This window comes from Corvus kubaryi, unplaced genomic scaffold (assembly GCF_017639235.1).
Source record: "Corvus kubaryi isolate FWS band 111438036 unplaced genomic scaffold, C.kubaryi_AGA036_p1.0 124, whole genome shotgun sequence".
NCBI classification, from domain to species: Eukaryota; Metazoa; Chordata; class Aves; order Passeriformes; family Corvidae; genus Corvus; species Corvus kubaryi.
In genome coordinates, this window is record NW_024580659.1 from 2,573,639 (window position 1) to 2,588,883 (window position 15,245).

Below are 15,245 nucleotides of genomic sequence, written 5' to 3' on the forward strand. Positions count from 1 at the left end.
CCTTGGGTGTGCTCCATATGTGGATTCTGCCTCTCAGCAGTGCCAGTTAATTCTTTGCAGAAATCCTGCTCATGTAGGATGCAGGTACAAAATCTCTCCTCCCCATGCCGGACCCAGTTCATTTGCTCCTGTTTCCGCTCCCTTTTCACCATCAGTCGCCCACAAAGCACTGCCTGCTTCTCTGCCCGAGGCTTTCCCCAGCTGCCTCCCTGCCTTTCCTGCCAGGCTCTTGCCAAGGAAACCTGTCCACACCTATGCAGGCTGGGGCCGTGCCTTTGTTTTGGGCAGTGACGTGTGCTTGGGGTGGAGGTCACCATTGTTTCTGCTCCCTGATTCCACAAAGGAGTGTTCATAATTTCTTACAACTGCAGTAAACGAAGAATGGCAGCTATACCAAGCCTATAACATCAGACATCATTGCTTTTCCTCTTACCTGCCAAAAAGAGGGGTTCTTTCTTTCTTTCCCCATGGGAAGGTGCCTGAGGTTGCAATGTCATGTAGGCAGAAGAACTTTAATGGGCTTTCTCTCAAATATGTGGACATTTTGATGCACAGATAGAGTCACCCTGCCCTGAACCTAAGGCCTAAGAACTCTTGGGGCTGTTTGGATCAGAAATCAGAGCTGGGGACCCTCCCTCACATACCATCATGTCTCCCCTCACAAGGAAGGGATGCAGTGGGTAATGCAGCTGCCATCTCCAGTCTTCAAGCAAAGCAGTTTGACACTGCTAACAGAAAAGTACAACTGTGCTGTGGAAAGCAGATGCATTTTCACAAAAAATAAGTACCTTTCATTGAGCCTATAAAAGGTATTTCTTGCAGAGAAATTGTACAAGAGTCAGTTAGAAAACCTCTAATTTGTACCCAACTCTTAAAGTACTCTCTGACTTGTGTGCAATCACACGCCAAACTTTGGCTTCCTTGAGCATCATATAAAGAAAAAAACACAGTAGAAAACATCTCCCATACCCCTTCCCTGCCTTGTGTAGCATGAAGGTTATGTACAAGAACTAAAACATCAGAGCCAGAAGCCTTAATTTGCAGAAAATAATCTCATTTTTCATATTCAGTGCAACATTAAAACCATCCTCCCAAAACTCAGCTGTGCCAAGGCTTGTGAGCTTAGAGTGAAATTATCCCCAACAGAAGAGTTGCACTGCCCCAGCAAAAAATAAGGAGCAGTGGAAAACAGAAACAAAATTACACAAGTGGTGAAAAGTAAAAGGAGGTGGTTTAGACACATCCCATCTTGATATGCAATGTTTCAGTAACCAGGGTGAGGAAATTGGTTTTCCTTTTAAGGAAGGGTGGGCCAGATCCTTGGCTGGAATAAATCAGTGCTGCCCTGCTGAAATGAATGGACTATTGCTCATTCACAGCAGCTCGGGGTCTGCCACATGGTTTTCTCCTGACAGTATCACAGTAATATAATTCTAAATTAAAATCACGTGGAGATGTTGTTTTGATAAAATGTTGTTAAATACTAAATACACCGAATGTGAACTGAACTAAAATGAACCTAATTATGAGAAAGAGCAAAGGGAATGCCTCTCTGTTGTAATATGGACTCGGAGGGTAGAAAGAATTATAGGACAATTTGATGAAATCCCTTGAAGCATTCTCACTGACTAATTAGTCTCTACATTCTGGAAGGTTTCAGGGTTTAACACATTTCCTTATGCTCACTAAGAGCTCACTGTAGTTCCTGCAGCCAAGAGCACCAAGGATGCAGAGCACAGCTGGACCAGCTGGCAGAGAGGTGACTGTAATGGTGATCCCCTCACTAGCCTCAACAGCACAGGCGGCCCAGAGGGGCCCGCTGGGCTTGCAGCTGGTGAGTCCTGCACAGCATCTCGCTGCCAACTGAACTGCTGCAACCAGCTGAGAGAAACTAAAGGATCTTCTTCAGCTGCAGACATGGAAGCAGCACCCTGGGAACCCCTTGAGCATCACAGCAACCAGACAGGGGAGACATTGCAATCACTTGTGCAACTCTGTCTCGTTTAGTCACAAGGTGGATGTGAGCAGGACTATTGCAGCCACACCAAGCAGGGAGTGATGGATTTCTCACAGAGCACCCCGGGCACTTTCCTCCCAGTTGATGCTCTCCCTCCTAGATCCGTCCTCGCAGCCATGGCAGCGACATGACAGTGACCCACCATGCCCTGTCTAGCCAAACCCCAGTTCCCCCTGATCCCAAGCAACCAGGCTTCTCAGCCTCTTTCAGGATCAGCCAGGAAGATGCTAATTCCCTGCTGAAGTGGGAGGCAGTCTTTATTATGTTTCAGGCCTGAGAAATCTCACCAGTGCACTGAGAACCACAGGGCTCCTTCCTAATTACACAGCAGAGCACCACATGATTCATGTCAGCAGCTCCCCGGCCCGTTCAGCTCCGTCCTGGCTGGTGTGACACAACAATCCCGAGTGGAAGTGATTAGCAGGTGGCAACCAGGGCCGCCCGCTCGGCAGCACCATTACCAAACACGGCGCCCGAAGAGCCGCAGCCGGGGCCCTGCTGAACCACTGCTCCCTGCATTGCGACATCAGAAGTTGCACTTTAAAACCTTTAAAACCCATCGCCTGGGCTGCTCTCGGATTTCCCAATGAAGGCTGGAGGAAGATGGAGAGCCCGGGCTGAGTACTATATAGATGCATTTTTAAATTCCATGGGGAGGCTGGAAAATTAGAACTAGCTCTAGGGCCCCTTTTGTTTTTCCCTTCCCTCCTCTCTTTCCTTTTGGTCTGATTAACTTTGGTGACTGGCTTGCACAATTTTATCAAGTTGGGCCTGATGAATCATTCATCTCCAGCAAGCAACAGTGAGAGATTGCAGGCCAGGCAGGGTCTCTGTTGCAGTAACCAAAAACAGCAAAAAAACCACCCCCACCAAGAGACAGGGAATGGGGGCAGGGAAAAACGAGACAGTGGGCCAACAGCACTCATGGACAGCTTTCCGATGTCTGGTCTCAGACAACTAGCAGCACATTCATTTGTAAGCCTGCCAGACCTCCTAGGAAACCTAGAAGGCTGCTGTTATTTATAAAGCTAGATGTAGTTATTCTGCCTGTGTGCAAGACTAGCTCATTATATTTATAGGTACCTGTCCCATTCACCTACTTCTGGGCCCTCATTCCCATAAATCCACGCGGCTGGCAGGATCTGCCTCCAAACGCTGAGATACCTCTCCTTTCCAGGCAGGGCCATTTGGAAGTGTCTGTCACCACTGCAGGGCTCAGCAGCATGTACATGTAAATATACACCTGAAAGCCCCACATTTCTGTCAACATACTGGAAGACAGATTCAAGAATTTGTCTTCCACGTGGAGAGCACCAGATTTTACATTTCATTTGTAAAAAGCTCCCGGTAAATCTTAACCACTAAAGTTTGATTTAATGATGGTTTAAAACTGTCAGCTGGCTTCAGTAGAGAAGACATACAAGCCAGTCCCATCAGTTCTGGCAGCCTGGAATCCCAGCCCTCTTAGCAAAAATAAAATCAGCCCTCCTAGCTTTTATGCCTGAACCTCAAACAATCTTCCCGTAATTCCAACTTGGAGCTCATCTGGTCAGGCATGAACAGCTTTGCAAACAGTGAAGCTGGGGCTGTGGGCAAGCAAAGGCAGCTCCCTACAAGTTGCACTGGGGAAAGGAAAAGCAAGAGATTTGGCCTTTCTAGTTTGTGGATGTTCACACAGAAACACAAGAGACCTTTTCTATTTTGAAGGTGAAAGACTTTTCAACAAAAAAAGTAAAAATGGCACAGACAGCTGTCTGTCACATCTCACTTTTGAGATCAGCTGGGCTCACTTCTGCCAACCAGAAGCCTTGCCCAAATGTAGATACAGAAACTGAGGCAAAGTGCTACTTCCAGTTGCCCATATTCAGAAACTTTCAAGAAGAACCATGTTCTACCAGTCCCAATCCCAGATTTCTTAGGTGCTTCAATTTGTGCCATCATTTTGGGCTAGCAGCTGCTAAATCAGATCTAAACCCTCATGCAATTTGTCCAGGCTTGGCTCCCTCAAGCAGGCACACAACCACAGCAAGAAGCGTTTTGGCTCTCTGTAAGCCTCAACACTGGGCAGGTCTTGAGAGGGGTCTCAAAGAGCCACCTCAGAGGAAGAAACACAATCCAAAGGCAGATACCATTTTCCCTGCTTAATCTCTTGGAATAATTCCCTCTCTCTCAGTCACGAATTAAAAGTCATCCAGAGAAAAATATCTGCCCTTGTGTAATGTATTTCAGGGACTGATTATATAACATTTGATGTGGCATAAGTTCAAACCCTTAAAAAACCCTCAAAAAGACAAGAACCAAGGAAAAAGTAAAGGTGTTCCCTCATCTTAGAGCATACCCATATCCCACATGTCTATCCAAGAAGAGCCAACACTCCAAAACTGAGAGCGAAAGAGGCTGAGATCTTGGGGCTGGATCTGGAGGTAAGAATTTTCGCATCTTAGTTCCAGTGTCTGACTCACTGCTGGAGTGAGCAGGTGTCTCTCTACAAGAGGTAGCCACAAACATTTTAACCCAAATTTATATTTCTCTATTAAAGTTGTCATCTACATAATGTAGCATTGACTAATAATCATCTCAAAAGATTCCCAACCAATTCTCCTAGGAACATAAACAATACAGCTTTGGGTTAAGGGTGTGAGAGAGATGAAACAAAGCTGACTCAAGCTGCTTCCAGTGGCTAAGCCAAGTGAAATACAATAAATACAGAGCAAACCTGATTTTTCCCTTGCTGCTGCACCCAATATTTGCAAGCAATTACACTGGCTGCAGAAGTTAAACACACAGGAAAATATCAAGATACTTTGTGCGTTATTTGCACATCTAGTTATGAAATTCAGGTCATAAAGTGAAAGAAAACTAGACTTTTAAAACAATTTTGTGCTTTAAGATGCCCATTGCAGGGATAAATGAAAACAAATAAATACATTGAGGTTCTTTTCTCTGTGGACTTCCATCTCAGATGATCATTTGTACCCCTCTAGGATTAACAGCAGCTCACAGTTCCCTCCTCTGATCATCATAGATTTTACTTCATCACTTCTACCTTATAATCCATAACTAGGGATGATTTATAGCATGTTCTTTAAAAACCCTCCAGTCTCATTGTAAGGCAGTGAGGAATCCATGTTCTCTGGCAGGCTAAGGCCACAATCAGTCGACCTCAGAGGAATGAAATGCCACCAAGTGTCCTGGGAGAATGGAATGACAAAAGCACCTCTGGGAAAGGATGAAGAAAAAAAATTCCATGGAGAGTTTATTTTGGTAACATAACCTGACCACGTCCCAGGTACCTTAGAGGATACCTGAGGACTTCTCTAGCAAAAGACATGTAGGAGTCAGCTGACTGGTAACAAGGTGGGTACTGTGCACTCACAGCCCAGAGCTCAGATTTCATTAAGGTAAATTAAATAGTAACCTATAGCCACCATTACCTGAAAGCTGACCAGTGACCATGGTTCAGCTCCTAGAAAACAGCCATACCTGCCGCAGCTCAGCAGCATATCAAGCCTGGAAGCTAAGCAGCCCCTCCATCCAAGAGCTCCTTACTCTCAGTATGAACACACACGATCTACACTGATGTGTGGAAGCTTCCCTGGGTCTGTATTTGGGGGACACAGGACCCTTTGGACCTCTAGGTTGCCCTGGACTTCTGCTCCCATGCTTTTAGGGAGCTGGAGACTGGGCTACAGCAAACACCAGACATCGAGTGCCTCTGCAGGTCACCACCCCATCTCTAGATCTTCTCTGGTGTGGCAAACACCAACTCCCTGTCTGCAAAGCAAGCACAGATTTTACGAGAATCCTCCTTCAAGGGGAAAGCACCTTCTCTCCCCACTACCCCCATCCCTGAAGCAACACTAAACAGCCTCCTCTGCTAACGTTGGTGCAGCAGGGTTGGTTTTGCAGGAGGACTTTTAACATCATCACCACCAGGACACCTTATTTTTCAGTTCTGAAGGGCTTCAAGAAGAGACACCTCAAAAAAAAAAAAAAAAAAAAAAAGGGCTGGAATGGAGTTCACTCCCAAAGTAAAACTAAAACACCAGAAACAAACACTTCCATTTCTGGAGTCTGGGGAAGAGACAAAAGAGTTTCTCTATCAGGGTCTCAGAAACAGAGCTGAGCAGTGGATGACAGAGTAGCTCTCCAAGCCGTTTGGGGAATATCCCACAGAGTCTGAAAGCAGCATTACAATGCTGTTTTGCAACTGGGAGAAGAATCACAGTATGATCCAGTAATCAAGGAAAGGAATCAGATTCATAGAATATTTTTTTAACCCATAATAAATTATAGTTTCCTAAACTTTATTGTGGTCACAAAGTCAGAACAAAATTTGATAAAAAAATACAACTATTGTGCACAGAAAATCTTGAAAAATGTCACTAAATACTCAGGGGAAAAACAGTGAGTGCCTTTTTAATGAAAACCAAGCCTGTGGATTGCTGGTTTCTGAAAGCAGTTTGGTAAATGGTTTTGTTTTCCAATAAGCAAAACAAATACTGGGATGGGACCATAGTCCTTTCTCTTCTCTTGCTCCAAACCTCCCCATTTTTCAAAGTGGAATAAAGGATGTCTCTCCTCCGATTTTAAAACCAGTAAATTGTTTCCAAATGTACTGTGAGCCAGAAGGGAGATAGGGCAGTAGAGGAAGGTTGAGAGACCCTGATGTATCCTGGGGATTGCAATGAATGGACAACAAAAAGCAAAAGCAAAACCTGCTCCTGACAAACTAGATTGGGAAAGTGCCTGGAGATGGGGCTTATCATGCCCCAACTTGAAACTCCCCAAGCAAAGCACACACCCATGTCTCTACATGAAAGCAATGAGATGGGAAGGAAGCACAGTTAGGGTTTGGTGCTGCTCAAGCCCCATGCAATTACAGGCAAGAGTAAACACCTTATTCAAGGATGAGCAATCATCCCTCAAGGGAAAACCCTGGAGCTTCCAGCCCTCCCAGGAAGGTCGCAAATGAGTACAGGAAACAAGCGGGGACTTGCACAAAGGGAATGAGCTAAACCTCACTGCCCATGAGTGAGGACCTGAACAGACAGGTCCATGCGCTCCAGCACTGGGCACAGATTTCAGAACAAACACGTGGGAAGCTGTGCCGTCACTGAACCTTTCATTTCTGAAGCTCCAATATTATTTAATCTTTCTTCCTAATACAGCAACTGCCATAAAAACTCCAGTTTGGCAAGAGCACCTAATTCAGTGCTCCTGACGAGAGTCTTTCCTCCATGGCAGAATACCTGGGAGCATGAAGCTGGGAGCAGATTTGCTCCTTATAAAGGCAGGGGATGCTCAAACTGTACCCAGCTCTCATCAGCCCTCCCTTAACACACCTACATGCCCATTACACAGGCTTCAACATCTCCCAAACAACTCGTGGCTTGAATAGTGTTTAAATCCATTTTTCGCTTTCAGGGCCATCCACTTAGTACAGCCAAGTTTGCAGCCTTGCAGATGCCATTTCCCATTCATAAGGGCCCAACAAGGCATGAGACGTACAGTGTCTGATCCAAGAAACTCATACTCTGAAGACCTACTCACTGGTAGCTATTGAGAACACCTCTGCAGAGCTGTGGGGGCTCCCAGGAGATGAGCATATGTGCTCCTCTGTAGTCACATCCCTGCCACCATCCCACACAACGAGGCAACTCTCAGCAGGCTCAGAAGTCTTTCTTCTGTGGAGGAAGAGGTGGTGGTATGAAGTCAGCTGCAGAACTGTTCCTCACAGATGTAGGGGATCCTGAAAATATACCCAAACTCTGCTCAACCCTCCCTTAACATACCTACATACCCTCACACAAGCTTCAATGGACACCTCAAGAACAGAGACAGGTAACACATGTCAGCACAAAACATCTAGGTACCAAATGCCTGAGGAAAAGTCTAATGAACTCCTTCAGTGGGCTCAGGAGGGGACAAGTGACAGCTCATTTGTTGCCATAAGTACTTGTTCGTCAGATGCCAGGGCCAGTCAATGTGAGCTAATTAATCTCCCTGAAAAAAATGGAACCATCTGGCTGTACAGCAACCACTCTTCCTTCCTGGGCTCCCAAGCCCACATGGCAGATCGTGGAGAGACCGTATCAAACAAGGAAGCATGGCAAAGACATATTCTTTGCTACTGTCACACAGCCCAGGTAGCCACCTGGGAGGGCCAGGCAGCCACCCAGCCTGCAGACATTTCCCTCCTCTGCCCACTGTCCTGCTGCATGGGAAGAGCCTCCCTCGCCCACACACAGAGCTGGCAGCCAGGTGCCCTCGTGCCATGGGAGTCTGGGCCAGGAGGCCAGAGCAGGCACTTTCCAGCACAGCAACAGGAGCTGCTGCCTGAGGGCCAGCAGGATTATGCAGCTCTGGTCACAAAGAGCAGGGCTGAGAGTTCCAACACCAACAGGGGCAGTCCAGCTGCCTCCAGCCTACCTACTCCTATTGATTTTGTCTGTGAGCACTGACTTCTATTCACCTGCTGGTTTCCTGGCCTCTTGGGAAGGAGGAAGAAGGAGTTTCCTGCTCTGTGGGGCCACAGTTTGGCAGAAGTACCTGCAGCCTTCACAGCCCTGGCCATCACAAGTCCTTGGCTTTGACCCTGTATGGCCAAAGTCACATCCAATCCCCAAGGCAAGGTGCCAGGATCAGGCTCACAATGATGACAGATAATTACCAATAATCACTTGAGCTGCTCCCCACCTCCCACCACTGCTATGAGCAGGAAAACCAGTGGAGGAAACAAGACCTTCCTGGCAATGCCCCAGCTAAATTGAATCAGCAACAAGTTTTGAAAGACATTCAGACTGGTCGCTACTGAGGGAGACCTTCAGAAATGTCACTGCTTCCCTTGCATTGCTGCATATGTCCACTATACAAAATATTCACATGTTCACATAAACAACATAAACGACATTCAGGGAAGTAACAAGACAAGCAAACCCTTAGTTCACTCCTAACATGGCATTTGGTGAAGGCTTTTCCCTCACTAACCAAAGTGCAGCCCATTACCAAAGCAGGAGCAGAGTTTATTGATTTTTCTTCATTACAATTGATGGCAAAACCAAAGTGAGGGTACTAAGAAACCAACACATGTAAACTACAAAAATTCCCTGAAGACCACAAATCTCCATGAAACTCCATGAAAATCTGATAGGATAACTAGAGCTGCAGCACGCTTCTCCCACGTCAGCTGCCTGGACAGCCTCATCATGTATGGTTTGCATACATGTTTTGGTTTTCCCCCAAAACAGGGTGTTTCAGTTTTTAGCAAAGGACAGAATAAAACTCAGCTCAAGGTAGGTAGAAACAGGCAGAGCTTTATTTCAAGCATGTCCCAGTTGCTCAGAGAACTAGAAAAAGGGAGGAGGTAAAAAAAAGGCTTTGTGGTTAATTATGAGTATGCTAACATGGTGAGAAATAAGGCAGTGAGGATGGCAGAGATAATTACCCTATGAGCTGCATTTCCCTTTTGGATGGGAGATAATGAGACATCCTGTGCTACGCAGAGGAGTCTCCTAGCAGAGGAAACCAAAGGGCAAGCAAGGTGCAGCTGCAGAAACCCACTGTCTCCTCACCAGTGCTGGCAAACAGGGCCAAGCATTCCTAGCAAAGGGGGAACAGAAAAAAATTAACCAGCTCTGGGCAACCAAAGTAATTTTCCCTTCTCCTTGGGCACTCCTGAGGATCCCCACCCTGTGTAGCTGACCCAGGTTTCCACAGATGTGTCCTGCTTGGCAGGGACCTTGGCTTAGGGAGAGGTACAGAAGGGACAAGTGCACTCTATTCACTTCTTGAAACCTGGGCAGGCAGAAATGAGCTACTTGGGCTGGGAAGTCCCAGAAGGCTGCAGGGAAATGCATGGAATAGCACAAAGCTGTTTGAAAAGAGCCACAGCACAGCAGCCTGCAGCCAGGCACAGATTATGCTAAATCCCTTGGTTTCAGTGAGCCAGGCACTACTCCATACCTGCCCCCTCCAAGAGAAGACTGATTTTTCAGTACTCAAGCCCCCAGGAGAACTTCCAAGTGCTGCAGCCTTGTAAGGTTTCCAAAGTGTTCAGCTGCCCAGGGAAAAGGCTCAATGTGAGAACAGTAAAATAAACCTCCAAAACTATGTGAGCAAAATCATCATCGGGCACATGGTTACTCCAGGCAGTGAGGATGGAGGCACCTCCTTTTGCTCAGAGATGGAGACAGAAAGCTTTGCTGGTGTGTTGCTTTGCAAGTCCGAGTTAGTCCTGGATCTGACAGGGCAGTGGGATGGAGTTTCCTCTTGTTTATTTACATCTTGAGTCCACCTCGGTACCTCTTCCCCAGGAGCTCCTTTGCTGATCACGAAAAGTTTCAGTTAATGACGCTATTTTAAGCACCCACTGCTGGGAGAAGCCAAACCTTTTAACAAAGCCTCCTCGACACTGTAACGAGCACATTATTGCTGAGGGGGAGGAAAGAAAAAAGCTGGGGGTGAGCCAGTATCTAGGTCAGCATCAATCTCTCTCTGTCACCTACAGTCTTGTTTTATGGGAAGCATGTGGATAATAAATGGTGATTACGGAAAGTGAAGGGGAAGAGGCAATCCTGAGAAATTTATAGATAGGAGAGAATTCACATTAATAGCAGATAATACAGAGCTGCAAAACTGTTATAAAAAAGGCATTAGAAAAAGCTCTGTAATTGGGGTTATTAGACACAACTACACCAGGGCTTTTTTTTTTCCATTCTGGGTACATGTCACAGTGATGTATGTCACTTTTGATCGTGATAATAACAGTAAAATATCCATGTTAAAGCCAAGTACATTAACTTCTATATTGGTGTAATTTACTGCGTTATGAATTCCCATCATTCAGGAGCCAGACAAAATGCTCTCCTTATGATGTCGATAACCGTGCACACATTTTACAGGAAGAAGTGTTTCTTTAAATATCTATCACATGTTAACGAATCCTTTTAACTTTCCATTACTCTTGTCAGAAAAGACAGGGAGCAGGAGAAAGGGGTAAGCTATTCACATTGCTAACATACATCATCAGCTGGATTTGCCATTGCCCCGTGTCTGTCTCATGCACAGCTGCTTTTCCAGCTAAACATGTAAGAGATTAGTTTGCTACATGGGAAGGGTCAGAATGGACTGGAAAGTAGCTATTATTTTTTTTTAAATACATATGCATCAATATGATATTGAAGGAAACCTTAGGCATCACTCACTTGCCAACAAAAATAACAAAGGATTCTCCTGATTTACAAGTGTGGTTCAATAACAGGAAGGTGGAGAACCTGTCTCTCAAAGTTGAAGGGATCCTGCTCTGGTGCTTAGAGTCATGAACAGAACAAGCCAAACATCAATCCTTTTCTGTCTGCTCTCCACTGCAGAAGCCAAATGACTGCTGAAGGACCCACAAACCTGGTCATCCACAGGCTGTAACTAGAAATCACAGTGTCATCAACAACACAAGTGCTAGGTGAGGATTGGGCTCCCTGAGGAAGCAGGGAGGAGGCTGCTGATGGCTGAGCCTTCGGCTCCAGTCACTGGAGAGCTACAGTCTACTCTCAGGCTGCCTCCCCAAGCACCTCCGCACCCTGGGGCAAGTCACTCCTTTGACTGCTCCTTCCAAAAAGTGAATGCCTCCAGCTAAGGGCTGTGATTGTATGGGGACAAGCACAATGAAGCCTCGAGGGACTGCAGCAAGAATCCTTCCTGCTTCAAGATGAACAGTGTGGAGCTGCAAAGCAAACCAAACTACCCATACCAAGGGCAAAAGCATTCTTAGAGGATCTACTTCAAAACTGCATGGAAGAGGACTTGATACCAGTGTGATATCAAAAATGGGGTGGGCATTCAAGGGGTGAGCTAGAGCAAGTTTTAATGCTTTCAAAAAAACCACACGAGAAAATTTTCCTTCTTCCTGCAGCACAGAGCACATATGCAATACAAAGCAATCACCCCCAGTTACTCTAAGCCAAGAGCCCCTGTCCATAACAGCAATAAGACCTCACAGCTCCCTCCAGCCACTGTATTCCTGAGGGGCAAGGGGTTTGTAGGGCTCTGAACGTGAAGGTAAGCTCTGCTCACACTCAGTTTGGCTCATGAAATCAATCAGTTCACTTTCAGGATCAGGCACTGAGAAATGCAGTCAGCTCCCCCAAGCTGCACTTTCAAATTGCAAATTACAGAATAGCTTCAATGTTAAGAAAGAATTAAATGACTCCGGCTTGTTTCCAAAACAAAACACTGCAGTGTGGCATTACTGAACATCATCCCACCCAAATGGAATTCGATACTTCATTCAAGCCCAAACATTTTGCTTCCACATGTGCAGCTGATTAATTGAGGATTCAACCATTCATGCCCTACTACTATGTGCTGGTCTGGGGTTTTAGGGGTTTTCTCTCTTAACAGTAACTGCATTTGACCAAAGGGACTCACCTACACACATACAAAAGGCTTTAGCTGGTGCTTTGGAAGTGAGACAAGGCAAACAGGGGAATTCTCTCCTTCCTTCACCTCTGAGCTAGATGAGCTCATACGTCCTGAAGACCCTGCCTTTCTTTCCTTGTTCCTCATTTTGTGAGCCACACTGCTCTGCCCACTCCGTGCAGACCAGACAGTTCCTTCTCTAAAAGGCAGGGAGGTCTCTTTGTGTTATCCACCCTTGCACCCAGCCTACCCACAGATACCTGCCACCTCCCTGCCCTCTACTGTTGCTTTCACAATGGCTTGTCTGCTGAGAAAATATTTACTTTGCATTTGAGAAAAGGTCATTGACTGGTGGTTTAAACCACTCTCCCCTGAGACAACAGGAATGGGAGTCAGACTCTAAAAGAGAAAATCAGCCTCGAGTCTTTTTCCTCCTCCCTTGTTTCCTCCCACATCCCATTCAGATGGCATAAAAAGGCTGTCAGTGGCTCCAAGCTCAAAAAAAGGAGGACATATTTCATGTCCTTCATGAAATCTACCTCCATTGGTCCCTTGTTCAGCAGGAAGCAGGGCTTGCCCTAATTAAAACCAAGGTGGGTAACAAAACAGAAAGATTCATTTCCTGTAGCACCACGGGGCTGGCAGGAGCAGTTCCCTGTCCTCAGTATTCTTTCTGAGGACAGTCCTTCAAGTAGACACATTGACTGGAGCAGGAACCAGTTGCATTTGACTCTCCTTGCCTTTGAAATACACTTTGCCAGGTGTGTTCCTCATCCCCAGCAGCAGAAGCAGAGACACAAGAGCACATCAGGTGCACCACAGTGCTGCAGCACAGCAGGAGATGTGGGACATGAAACAAATCTGGCAGCAGAACACCCAGTCAGAGGAAGCAATGCACTTTCCTGTGCACAACACAGTGGTTTGTATCAATGTCAAGTTCACTTTTTACCAGGAACTTGGAGGTTCCTATGTGGTTTATGTATACAAAGAACAGAAGGGTATAAACACTCTATAATTTCAATGAAAAAAGTCTCTCCCACTCAAATGAAAGGAACAATAAAGTTAACAAACACTATAATTACAATCCCAGAGTACACATCTGTCTGTACAAAATACCCCGCAGTACGGTGACCAGCCACACAGAAAACCTGTGTCCTGCAAATGAAACTGCCTGAGTATCACCAAGCCTAATTCAAAGGCCATTAAACAGAATGCGAGCCTGGATGTTGGTTTCAGTAGCTTTGGACCAATCCACTCCAGCACATGAAAAGTTTCACCATTCCTCTCCTTGCATCTGTCCATTCAGAGCAGCAACAGCTGTTTAACACGGAGCAGTGGTTAAAAGAGCAAACGTATCAGGGAGGAAGGTGACTGAAAGAATATATGCTTGGGGAAAAGACTAGGAGGAGAGAAGTGGAATTTTAACAAGGATGAAGATTGCTGGTATATAGATCCCATGCTGTAACAGCACAGATTCAGCTTGTGCGGCTCTTCCTGCCTTAAACCCCAAAGATGAGGTTTCACAAGATGGTTGGTTCAAACTAAGACCTCATTTCACTTCACCCTGGATCCTGTCCCCTGCCCCCCAAAGCAGAGCCTCCCTCTTCCCCTGGGCCAGCTGCAACATTGGTCTAATCCCCTGGGGAACTGCTCCATCTCAAAAAGACAGGAGCAAATAAGCTGTCAGGGAAATAAGTAGTCATAGCTTTCTGCTGAGTGTGAGCAAAGCAATTCCACTTTAGTGGTAGGTGAGTAAACAAGTTGTTTGCTTTTTGCAAGGTAAAGCAGAGTTCTGCAGAAAGCACCAAACTTCTTTCATTCGCCTCTGGAATCATCCATCCTCCCTGCTGCTCACAGAGGGTTTTGCACGAACACACACTTAAGGAGGGGTTACTATAGATAACAATCTGCACTTCATACACAAACAAAATAAATTGTAGCTGTGTTAGGACTTCAAATCACTTTGACACCTTCATGATCACCCAACATGACATTTCAGGCAGGTCATATTCCCTGCCCAGTGCTTGTCAGTTCCTCTCTCCTTCCAAGAGGCTCCCAGTCACCAATTCCTTTCTGTAGAGCACTTCCTAGCACCTCAGGGGGACCACACCACTGCCTGGCAAGGCTCCCACCATGTTTTGTTTGCAGCCAGCTCAGTAGTACAGGAGAAGGATGAAAAGGTGGGGTCACTTTATCCCTTGGCCTGCAAGACAAAATGGTCAGGGAGTGCAGACAAAGGGCAGACAGGGAAGTTGCCATAATTAAAATTCTGAGAAAACAGAGTTGCCACTACAATAATTTATTGCAAGGTAGAGCCCCCTTAGACAGTTGTCTCTGGGCTATAAGAGCACATGGACACAGGAAGGGAAGTACTTGGCCCTTGCTTTGCTTCAGTTCCCTAATCCAGCACGAATGCATTTGGGGATTTATAGGTTTTTGGAAGCTTCCAGCAAAGCTCAGGGCCCGTTCCTTGGGTTATTGTTTTCCCATCTGTTTCTCTTCATTTTATTCCATCACAGAGGCCCCATCGTGGGACACAAGAATGTGACCGGAACAATAGGCAGAACTTGCAGCCTCCAGGACTGCAGTGAGGGCAGAGCCGCCATTGCAGGATGGGAGCCAGTGGCTTCTATATTTAGCCCTTTCTTGTTCATTCCAGATCACATTCTAACCACGGACTCAAGAAGTCAGGAGGCTTTCACCAGAGCACTGTCCCTGAGCACTGCACATCCAGCAGGGCCCCCTGAACATAAACCATTCATTTCCCTTCTAATAAATGCCAACAGGAAGACTTCCTGCTCCCCCCCCCTCT